The sequence below is a fragment of the Stigmatopora argus genome, chromosome 9 (genome assembly GCF_051989625.1).
Source record: "Stigmatopora argus isolate UIUO_Sarg chromosome 9, RoL_Sarg_1.0, whole genome shotgun sequence".
NCBI classification, from domain to species: domain Eukaryota; kingdom Metazoa; phylum Chordata; class Actinopteri; order Syngnathiformes; family Syngnathidae; genus Stigmatopora; species Stigmatopora argus.
In genome coordinates, this window is record NC_135395.1 from 13,013,700 (window position 1) to 13,026,805 (window position 13,106).

The window sequence follows — 13,106 nt, forward strand, 5'->3', positions numbered from 1 at the left end:
AATAAATTGCTATTTTCAAAAGAGAGAGCTTTTGCATTACATCAGAGCCTTTTGAATATTTTGTTTTATTTCCCCATTTCATAGCAATTTTTTTCTTGTTTACCTCAAGGTTTTGCAGCTATTTATTTTTGTGCAAATTTAGTTTCCACTTATAAAGCCATAAATGTTCTGCTATTTGCTACTTCACTTTGTAAGAGGGATGCATTGGCAAAATAAAAACACTGTGAAAACCCTTTTGTACGCATTCTTCCCCAAAAAAATTCCCAATTCTGATACACATAAGCCGCCACCATGTTATTGTGTATCATATTTAATGTGTCTTTTGATGAATAAAATACATCACTGTATACAATGATGCCATTATGATCTTGTAGAATATTATATTTAGCTGGATATTTTTCCTTCCTCCTTAAATGCCACAAAGTGTCCTCATTTTTTGGGTGTGTTTTGGAAATGGCGACCATACAGTCAGGGAAGAGTTAGAATAACTAAGATACCAAAAAGGTGTCCATTTTTTTTCTCTGTCAAATTGATCTTTCTCAAACAGTGGAGTCGACAAAACATAATTCATACAGTTTGGGCCCATCCATCCATTTTATGTAGTGCGTGTCTTTATCACAGTTGAGCGTTGACGCCAATCTGGACTGGTCGCTAGCCTATTAAAGGGCAAATTCAGACAAACAACCTTTCACGCTGACATTTACAATAAACAATAGCAACTAGCTGATGAAATGCTGCCAGTATTACAAACAATGGCAGTAGAAACTAAGTGTTAGGTGGGGATTCAAATGATTTTCAGTAAATAGTAGTGGATGCAAGAAAACAGTATTTTGGTGTCTCTTTTATACTGCATTCTTAAAATTCAAGAACTGTAATTAAATTTTTCTCAAAAGATTGCTAAAATAGTGATTTTGTATATTAAAACATGTGCTCAACCTCTTTAATTATTTTAAGATTTTTACTGCATGTCGCAGGTTAATAAATAAATGAATGAATAAATATTTAAGGATCTTTGTCATATTCACTAAACTTAGCAGGCATGTTTGCACTGTGAAAACGTATGCATTTTAGAAGAAACTGGCTTAACCCAACAGGACTGATTTGCTAGCACCGCTTGGGAAGTTTATAAGAAAAAAATAGACCAAAGTTTGGGTTATTTTTTTGTTATTTTGTTTGTACCGCAAACATGGGAGATATTGTAACATTTGACGTCTAAAAGATGTATGACAAACACTCTATTTTCTTGTTACTCAGGACACATGGTCATAAATTTAAAATCAACCTGCATCGAAATTCACAACGTGAAGCCAACAACGTATTTGTTGGTTCACTGACTCTGAAAAACCATCATTGGTTACGGTTATCACATTTCCTGCATTTCTTTTTTGCTTGGCCTCCTTAACAATTCCCACCATTTTTCTTTGATTAGATGCACATCTGACTCCCATTAAAACTTCCACAAGAAAGTCCAGGGGCTGCCTTTGAGTAGGTTGGGAGTTTTCTTTGTTCTTCTTTTTTTTATGCTGCCAAGGCCGAATTAAGCCCTCAAGAATATCTGACCCATGGAAAACTCGCCTGCCGAGAAAATGTAGATGATGTTTTTTCATCATCACAACACGGTTGATATCACTCATTTCCTTTTTATTCACTCCCAGTTGAATTTTCCAGTACACTCAAGTGTTTTATTCATTAACATAACAAGCAGTCTGTTTTTTGGCAAGCAAGATGACCTCCCCAGACATCGTCTGCGTTTTCGGATGATGTTAGAATGAAAATCCCACCTTGGATTCTTATAGTTGAAATGTTCAGTTTTGTAGCCAGTGCAAGATTTGTTGAGGAAAGAGAGGAATTTGAAGAAGAAGACAAAAAAAATCTCTCAAATTAAGACTAAAAACGTCTTTATTTTTATAAATCCTTTATCCTAGTGTGAGCATGCATATTTGCTCGTAATTGTCTCCAAATGTCTCACAAAAAAGAATAAAAAAACAACATAATACTAAAAAAAGTCAGAAACTTTAAAAGAATGGGAGAATAAAAGTCGCTACATAGGAAATATGTTTGACTATTTTGACATAAATGTACCGGTGGCAAATATTCATTCATCTTCCATATTCATTTATCTTTCTTTATCCTAGTGTGAGCATACATATTTGCTCGTAATAGTCTCTAAATGTCTCAAAAAAACAACATTATTATAAAATAATCTGAAACTTTAAAAGAATGGTAGAAAAAAAGTCACTACATCGGAAATATGTTTGACTATTTTGACATATAAATGTGCCAGTGGCAAACATTCATTTATCTTCCATATTCATTTATCTTCCTTTATCCTAGTGAGCATACATATTTGCTCGTAATATGAATAATTATCATACATATTACGAGCAAATATGTATGCTACATATTTCCTATCTAGTGATTTTTTCTACCATTCTTTTAAAGTTTCATTATTTTATAATTGTGTTGTTTTTTTCTCGTATTATTATAGTAGTATAATAATACATCTCTAAATGTCTCACAAAAAAACGAGAATTAGCAACATAATTATAAAATAATCAGAAACTTTTAAAAAATGGTGGAAAAAAAGTCACTACATAGGTAATATGTTTGACTATTTTGACATATAAATGTACCAGTGGCAAACATTCATTTATCTTCCATACCTCGCAAACTCGTAAGGGTTGCCGGAGCCTATCCCAGCTGCATACCTGTCAACCTCTGCCGATAACTGCCCTTATAAATGATTATGATTCCCCTTACAAACCCCAAAAAAACCTTACAAACACCGTACGACTCGTACGGTGTTTGCAAGGTTTTTTGGGGGTTTGTAAGGGGAATCATAATCATTTATAAGGGCAGTTATCGGCAGAGGTTGACAGGTATGCAGCTGACTCGGGGCGAAAAAGGCAAACTACACCCTAGACTGGTCGCCAGTTAGCTCCAGGGCACACAGAGAGACAGACGACCATTCACACTCACAATCATAGCGCCAAATCGAGGCAGCATTTTCACAAATCGCCCTCATTTATGCAATGAAAACTTCTCGTCGCCCCATCCCACTTGGCTCAGGTCTTAACAAATGGTCAACCTCACCAGAGAACCAAGAGATTTTATTGCCAGTCATCATGAGTCCAAGTGTTTCAGGTTTAAACACTAAAAGGAAAAAGAAAAGCAAACATTTTCACAGTGCATTGGGCAGGGCTCCGCATAAGGCCACAGAAATAGACACGGACAAAGAAAGGCCAAGTGGGCGGCTGCTTGGCAAGGACAATAGGAAGTGATTTGCCTGATCTATGGATTCCAGAGAGGAAATGACACAGTGTGGAAAGCCTCAGAGGCCTTGAATCCCACAGACCGTCGGACCACGTGGCTTCAACCCCGAGGAAATAATAATCCTCCTAGCTGGCTGCTCAGTTTCTCTTTCTGCTTTAAGGGGAAGATGATCCAAAAATCAATACTCGGCATGTTCCCTCTGATGCGTGGGGTGTTATTACCGTCAAGCATGGGCCTCAGCAGGAATGTCCGGGTGAGGTCAGCGGGGAAAATATGCCGTTGCCACGCACTGAGCAAGCAAACCTATCTCAAACATTCACTTTGAAACACTCTCGAAGCAGGTCTCTCTCGCACAATAGTGCCAAACTCAAGGCTCGGGGGCCAGTTTCGGCTGTAAATTAATAATGTACTACAGCAAGATAGAATTCATGTCCTCTCGTTCTTTCATTGAATCAGAAATGGTCTTTTTTCATATTTAAAATAAATACATAGGGAAAAACAACTGTATAAAAAAGAAATTATGTACAGTTGTTGTTTTTTTAAGAGCGTAACAAAATGATTTAAAAACATTTACAGTTCTTCCATTAGGTAAATAGATAAAATGCAACGTAAAAATGCCCTGCAATTGGTTGAGCACCAGTTCAGGTTGTCTGGGATAGGCTCCAGCACCCCCTGCGACCATAGGGAAGATGAGCGTTAAGGAAAATGAATGAACAAAGAATAAAATTAACTAATATTTGATGTTGAGGTTAAAAAAAAATGAATCTGACAATTTTTAATGAACAACACTCGTCCAGTATAATTTAATAATCGCCAGTGCAGAATTAGAGCACCTGGGTTAGCAATTCTGCTTTATAAATAAACGCACGTCTCATAAATCTAACCGGCAATTAAATTCATATTTTATTCATTTAAAAAAAAATATTGGCGCAGTCACACAAGTTGCAGACTTTCTATCAAGAGTCTTAAAAGTTGCTTTGAGAAGAGATTAGAAAAAGCGAGCAATACCACATGGAATGTATCAGTCTTCGCAGGCACTTCCAAATTGGCGAGCGACCACATTTTATCATCACAGATTCATGGCACTGACACATCTGCTATTTCAGGTCAGGCACCCCTGCAACAGCAAAATTGGCATGTTGTAATTTGAGACTGTCGCGGGAGCTTAATTGTCATCTTTTTTGCCAGAAAGCATAAATCACTTCTCTGTCCCCTTACGGCATTTTTCCTTGTATACATTTGCATTGAACAGAATGTCAGGCCATGTAACAATTCCCAAACTGAAATTCCAATCTGGGCTATAACCAATCCATGAAAACAATGCTGTGCAGTACTTCCTCAAGTACTGTGCCTGTTTATTTCTGTTTGCAAACATTCATTCATTTGAATTCTGCATATTGACAGTGCCCCTCAGAGAATTTAACAATACGTAGATTATCACATAGCAGTACTTTTATCAGACTATGGCGGGGTTTTCTGTTCTATTGGTTCTGCATTTTCATGAAGCTAAATTAGTCTGCGGCATCCTCTTCGTTAAATGAACCCCGCTAGGGTGCTGGAGACTATCCAAGCTAACTTTGAGCGAAAGGTGGATTACAACCTAGACTGGCTGCCAGAATTGCGAAATGTCACATCGAGACAGATGACCATTCGCACTCACAATCACCCCGAAACGGGAATCGATCCCTTGCTGCTCCCACTAAAGTCAGGGGAAAGGACCACTCCACCGGTGGGCTACTTTTCAAGACTTTTAAAGCCAAAACGTCCTACAATACTGGATTGACCAACATACATTAGAAATGTAATGATGTCACAATCAAAAATGTTATGGTACTGGTACAAGGTCGTTTGGTCCCCGGTCTTTTGGTCGGTTATTGATAATTACCATTTAAATCGTTGCTGAAATTCCCTTAATACAAACTGTGAATTACTATTTAGTCATACTTAATGCCCTAGTAATTCTTAGGCTAAAGAAAAGCTCCAAATTTCCCGTACTTTTATTGTTTTTTGTTGGAGAACTTGTTAAGACCCTGACTGACGTACCTTCCTAAAGGGACAACTCATGTACATACAAACTCTTATACACTCACACGTCGGCTCAGTGAAACTGCTCATGGCCATTGTTGGCTTTTATTGATGCGTAGACCGTGTTGTTTTACTTTGTTTTGGTCGCGGTCTTTTGGTCGCCCGGACCGCGACAACGGGCGACCAAAAGACCGCGACCAAAAGACCGGCGACCAAAAGACCGGCGACCAATCGACCGCACACGATGGTATGGTACTCATCTCATGCTGAAGTATTAATAAGTATTACAAGACTGTGGGAAAGCTCACGGTGTGACCTACACTTCTCTTTTTTGGGTGGCCATTTCCTCAATAAGATTTAGTAGTTTCTCTGCATTTTCTCACAATTTCTTTGTGAAAAATCCATCTCCCAATACGTGTAGTATGTAGTACATACATCACTAATGTTACAAAGATAACAAAATTCTACTATCCACATTTTTTCTGCAATGCACATCGTGTGACAGGTCCATGCTTTGCATTATTATTATTATTACACCACCTATTCACAAAGGTCCATTAAATCCAATGCCGATTGTTAATCCTGTTACAAAAACAATATCGCCTTTGCATGTGGAGATAGTGGAAAATAAAAAATTGCCAGTGTCAAACCATGAGGCTGTTAAAACAAATCAAATTATTAAATGGCTTATTGTTATATAAAAGTGCTAATATTTCATGTCAGCAGGCTTGAAATGAAATGATAACATGCACACACACAATCAATAGTAACATTTTTATCATGAACAGGGCCAACTTTCCTCCTTGCTTGTTTTTCTAAGTTCCTATTTCCTGAATGTCTGACACTTTTCTGAGGTTTGCTAAGTGTTTGAAAGGTCCAAGTAAAACAAAGAGGACCACGGACCACTGCCTCAGCCCACCATCCCAGCTATCTGCTGATCTCAGCCCAGATCCTGTCCAGACAATACGCTGCTTCCCACAGCTACACCAATCCAAACACGCGCCCATTATTATACTCTATGGTGGTCGGGTGGGAGGCTTACAGACCAAAGACAAATAAAAATAGGTGCAAAAGACTGATTGAAATAGAGGTGGTGGGCTCTTTTAGGGCTGTAAACTTACAGCAATCTAATTGTTCGTTCAATCTATCAATCAATCGATTGGTCGTGTGACTATTCAAATCGATTGGGATTCAAACATCGATTAACATATTTTGTCAAAAGGATTTTTATTTAAATTTCTGAAATCTTTCAGGTAAAAAAGTGATCAAAATAGAGGTGGGGGCAATTTATGGCTGTAACGATGCATAAGTCTGATTGAGTCGATAGTTCCATAACCAATCGATATACCCATAGGAATGCAAAACATCGATTGCGTTTTGTCTAAGTTTACAAATTCTTTCAGTAACGATTTGTCATTAACATAAATTGCATTACTGTATTTAACGCTTCAGAAATGGATTTGTTAAGTCTATGTATCAATAACCTAACAAAAATTGTATTCTACCCACAGTATCGATATCGTTGGTGACATACTGTACACCCGTTGTCGTTTCTCTTATCAAATGGGAGGAGTATTAATCCACCTGAAATAACAAAACTAGTTATTCCACCGGCATCTCCTTTTCAATGTTGTGTTGTCGCCTCACAGACATCATCATCTCCTTTCCATTGGCGTCAAATGAAAAGAAAACCCTCGGAGGGTTGGAAAACCGTCTCCGGTCTCTGCGGACCAGTGCTCTGCTGAGGGCATCCAGTCGGGGGCAGTCAACTCTGTTCTGCTCTGCCACTCCCTGACGGAGTCTCAAAAAACATTAAGGTCAAGTCCCATCTGAGGACTAACAAGGCCAGCTCTGTTTCTTTCAGACAGACCCAATGCAACATTTTTAAGCTTTTGCAGATGTGATGTGAAAGTAGGCATAGAGGGAGACCAACTTCAATGGATTCTAGTCCAATGGCCTTTTTCACAACAACCTGCTGAATCCTATGTGTCTGCTTCCTGTGTAGCACGAACTAAGTAACACAAACAAAACATTCAGACACCCTGTAAGTGGCTTTGGGGTATTTTCATAACTGCTATGGTGCATTTCAAATTCGGGGACAACTGAGCCTACTACTTCCTTGTTGTTTACAGAGCAGGTACCCAAGCGGGCCGCTTTAACGTCAACTTGATTTCACGTGGGCCGGACCGTTTTCAATATAATATTTAGATTTGTTTTAATAAATGGATTAAAAGAACTGGATTAAGAGACCTGCATATTCAGTTTTTTATAGATCTAAAACAATGTTTATTTTAGCTGTTTTATATATATTTTTAGATTTTACAAAATGATTTTTGAACTAAAAACACAGAAAAAAATTGATTACAAAATTACAATTATTGATTTAAAAGGGGGAAAATCAAGAAATGTAATATACATCTATACTCTTCATTTTAATTTGATCCTAAAACAGAAAGTCGGCACTGATGATTTACTTTCCCGGGCCACACAAAATGATGCGGCGGGCCAGATTTGGCCCCCGGGCCGCCACTTTGACACATGTGGTCTAATGTATTATTGCCCCGCTTTTGAAATTAACCCCTTGAAAAGTATAAACTATCGGCAACCAACGTTAAGACCTTCTGTTGCAATTATTTTACACCTGGATCGTGAATTACTGTATGTTAGTGCTGTTGCAATACCAGAATTTCCCCTCTGGACATCAATAAAGAATTATCTATCATTATTTTTGTGGCGTTTTACAAATTTAAAGAATTTTGTTCACTATTATTGCGCTGAAACAGCAGAGTTTTATCCGGATTCGACTCCAGACTGGAAGAAAAAAATGTTTTTTCAGTTCTTATTATGATCTGCTCTTAGTGTGTTTTCAATTAATTTTGACAAACATATTATAAAATGAGGCCCGTTTTTTTTACTGCAAAACCTGGAATTTTCCCAAAGTTTGAAAGACTTTTTATCTCCCTCCCTAATGTGTTTCTGTACTCCTTTATTTTTCTCTGCTGCCATCTCAATGATTTATGAATATCAATTATCTTTTCGACTGATCAAGGCATATCATGAGAGCGGGTCATCACATCATAAATTCATCAGAAGGTGAAACCCACATCCTCCACAGAATTAATTTAGTATGTCCTTAATACAATTTGCAGGAGCCAAGATACACATTTAATACGATTTGTTATGGGAGGTGACGGATAAAAATGCAGTGTTGATTCGGAGTGGACGAGCCACAGGGCACGTGGGTTCAAATGGGCAAATATGAATATTGTAGATGAATGACAGTGTCAATGCGGGATTGTGTTGGACACGTTCCCGTTGTCACGTCCTGGACACTTAAGGGCAAGCTGGCATTTACCGGAGGATGCTTCTTTGTTTAACCTTAACAACACCCTTTCCTCCACCTCCTCTTCCTTCTGTTCCATAAGTGCCATCAAGGGCAGTCCATCTCTATTCCACTTATGAAAAAAAAATAGTAACCATGTGTCATTCTTTTCAAACAATTTTAGAGAAATGAAAGTCACAAGAGGTAAAGATTTTTCAAATATTCCAAGCGGATGTTTTCCTGGAATTTGTGTTTGAAAGTCTGAAAGATGTTGTCCGTTTACAATGAGAGACATTTTTTAATGGAGTTTGAAAGCTTTTTAAATCATGAGGCTTCTCTTTGGATATTGTAAAATAAAGATGACTGATGTTAAAACTCTAAAGTGTGTGTAGTTAGCCCACCTTTGGAAGGATGGCAAATAAGTTAGTGATAATTTAAAGTCGGGGAGGTGCCTGACATTCTTTTACCAGCTAACACTTTGAAAGCACCTGGTTTGAAGGAAAGAACCCTTTAATTATCCTGAAATATTCTGGAATGCACCATTTAGAGCAATTCCTGGCATAAATTATTTTTGTGTAAAATTTTAATAGGATGGATATTTTTGTCTTTTTGAATACTCTGATGAGATTCTATGATTTAATTAGTGTGTAAAAATTCATGATAGTGGGACATATTCAAGTCAAAATTGTTACAGCCAACTCTATTCTTCTTACATGTTAAAAATAAAGCATATGATAAAGTTTCAAAAGGGCTTCTCTTGTTTTTTCTAGGGTAATCTAGCAAATGTTAAACCATCCCTTCAAGTGTCTAGGATTTTTCTGGGGCCCCATGAAAGGGAACATTTGACCTTCTGCCTCCCAAGAAATGCTTAAAGCGCTAAAAACATCTTGTCTGGGGTTTCGGTTACCTGACCCACTTAAAAGTGCTATGTGGCGTACTACATGCCCGCAGCAGTCAACGGCTCATCTGACGGTAGAAGGTGAATTTTCACGCTGGAGGTTGAAACACCAAACTGTGCAGTTAAGCAATTCCCTTTCCTCTCAGGATCGAGAAGACCAAAATAACAACCACTACAACAAAAAGGGAAGGAGAAAGCAGAACGAAACGTGTCGGTGAACGCTATGACGGCAAGTGCAAGTGAAAGCTGTGAGACACAGAAGGAGTAGGAATTCTTTGTTTGGCTTTGCGGGAGGTCGTGTGATGATAACCCTCTGCGTGAAAATATTTATGAATTCAGGAGAGGAGGGGTGGGGGGAAAAGCCATAATAACAGTTCACGTTGTTCCTTTTAGCAGATGAATTCCTTTAAAAATGTTGAGCAAGCTTTACTCCAGGGACAGCAGTTTGTGTTGTATAAGGCTCCCACCCACGTGTTGACTCCTTATGCACTAAGCTCGATAGCAGTGAGAATAAACAGCTTGAGCCCTGTTGTCAAAACTTAAGGACCAAGGGGCGGATTTGGCACGCCACATCATTTGGTTGGCCTGTGAAGTCACATCCATCCACTGTTTTTTTTTGCTAAAATAAAATCTATAGACAAGTGGTTGGCACGTCGGCCTCATAGCTCTGGGGTCCTGGGTTCAAACCCAGGTCACGTCCACCTGTGTGGAGTTTGCATGTTCTCCCCGGGCCTGAGTGGGTTCCGTCCGGGTACTCCGGTCTGCTCCCACCATCCAAAAACATGCATGGTAGGCTAATTGGACACTCTAAATTGCCCCTAGGTATGGGTGTGTGTGCATGGTTGTCCGTCTCCTTGTGCCCTGTGATTGGCTGGCCACCGACTCAGGGTGCCCCCTGCCTGGAGTCAGCTGGGATAGGCTCCAGCACCCCCCGTGGCCCTAATGAGGATAAAGCGGTTCAGAAAATGAGATGAGATCAAATCTATATAATTTTCTAGCCTTTGATATTTCATTAGATCACCATATTTTTTAAATTTAAAGCAGATTTTTTTCAAAAACTAAATAATGTAATAAATACTATTTTTTTGCCTTATAAATTAAAATTATAAAATGTTTTAAAAAAAAGTTAAAATATTTGTTATTCAGAAGCTTGATAGGCCCAAGCCATGTAGGCCATGTTATTTAAGAATTCAGTTTAAAATTACTACTATCTTTAGAATTTCTTCTTAAATATTTGAAAAGAAACTTTGTGTTTGAAGCTTGCATCTCTTATTTTGATACCCTTCTGCTAGCGATATTCCTTCTTTGGATTTTGCAATTCTTTTTCCTGGTCAGAAATATCCAATCTAATACAAATTTGCCTTCCCTGGTGTTCCTTGAATAAAGTGTATTTCTACAGGTTTGTTCGCCAAAACAACAACAAATCAATTTCCCTTGTTGAAGGACAACAATAGCCTTCTTGGTGGAGGTTATAAAACAGAGGTGTTCGAATATGATAGAACTATGGGCAGGAAGACCACCATGGCCCCTCTTTCATCATTAACACTTTTTGTTAGGAATGGGCTTCTCTCGCTGCAGGTCACAAAATGTCAAGTGCCCAGAGGTCAAACTCATCCATTCCCGTAGGAGTGCACTCCAGTGTGTGCGCTAACAACCTTTTGAACCTAATTGGCCCTGCTCACAATCATTACCGCTACATTTTACACCAACACAAATGATTGTTTACAGGCACGAGGAGAAGACATTTGCCTCATGACTAACTGCCATTGGTTGTTCGCCTTAATCGAGGGGGCTGCGGAGGGAAGGGGTCCCAGATGCCTCAGATTGCTTCCAGGCTTTGAGATTGCCACTTTGAAGACTTGTTATTCAGTCTGACTCCTCATCAGCAGGTTGGATTGTTTTCGCTTTACTGCGAATAATAAATCAGTTGATTTCTTGCGATATTTAGCACAGTGTTCAGCGTTTTCTGCGTTTACGGTATTATAAAATACACGCTCAAGTATTCCAAAGCCTCCAATAAAAACATGTATAACAAAGACTGAATGCAAAACCCAAATCATTCAGTGGATTGGCACTGAGATCATCTTTCTTTCCAACATAAGCAGGAAACCAAATCTACCAGCCACATCAACAGGAAATGAAAGGGAGCGTCAGTGTTTACTAACTCGAAGGAAAGTGCAGCCAATCCAGATTTTTCCCGACAGCAAACACCGACACTGACAAAACACGTGTGATGTTTAAGGACATCCTGACAGGTAAACACACCCGTAGTGTTTCCACCGTGTGGGTAAACAGCCAACAAGTGCTGAAATAACAGCGGTAGTCTCTCAATAAATAACAGATGCCCGGATAATTCCTTATTCCGAGCAAGCAAAAGTCGTTTTATATCGGAGTAGTCGTGAAATTTAGCAAAGGGGAGATTTTTTTATCCCGTTTTAGAGTTGTTCAGGTGACTTGTAAAGTTGTTAGTGATCATTGCATCGATGTTGCAGTCTCTATTTTTATTTTTTTACATTCCTTGAGGGTCCTCTGAACTATGCCAGCGCTAATTCCCACTGCTACCGTCTACTTATAAGTGAGCGAGCTCCATCACAATTTTACACCCGCTGCGCTCATTAATTCCGTCGATACATCTTTATACCTTTGCATCGCTCCATCTGCGGCTGCCGCGTGTGCAAGATGAATCATTGTGCAAGTAAAAGCAATGGAAAGTTCAAATTCCAGATGAGACGGGGACACGTATCGACTCTCCAAGCCTGGCACACCCAAAATGAAAGTCAATATAGTCCAACATGAGTGTCTAAGGCCAAAAGAATGTACTTCGTAAAGTGTTTTGATTGATACCTAATGTAAGGAATAGGTTACAGCAGCCCTTATGATCTACATATGTAAAGGTGAGCTGGCAATAACAGCGCAGCATAAGGATGACATCACCATTTCTGATTATGGACAAGTGTTTGCACTACACACAACAGAGCCAAAAACTGTATTTTTTTTACAAAACATGACAAGAGAACGATCCTGATTTTATGTCCCTGGCAGGGTTAAGCTGTTGCCCACAACCTTGATCACACAAGTTAAGTTAATTTAATTTATTTAATCAAGTATATTAACTTGATAAAATGACTCATGTTAATTGAGTGCTCAAGAATTTCAGTTATGTCTAATTAAAATCTTTAGATTGGCCCGACTAAAATAACTTTTTTGACAGTGTAGAGTTTGTTCTAGATGACAAAAACAAGGATTATATCAGGGAAAATCACTCCAAATCATTTAAAAATGGGGGGGAATATAGTCCCAATGTATGAAATTGAACTCATCCCTAATATATTTACCAAAGCCCAGGTTTACAATATAGAAGATTAACCAACAACATTATTTATACTGTTTAGTCCCTAATTTAATTTTTTTGGCGTGCACACACAAATTAGCTATATTTTTAAAGCCTTATTCAAGTAAAGTGGCATGAATCCAACAGCGCTAAAACTTTACAGCTCAGTCAACCACATAACAACATTTGACTGTTATGACCTTAATAGTTATGAACTAGATCAACTTTTTTTAAACTGAACATGCCTTATATTTGCA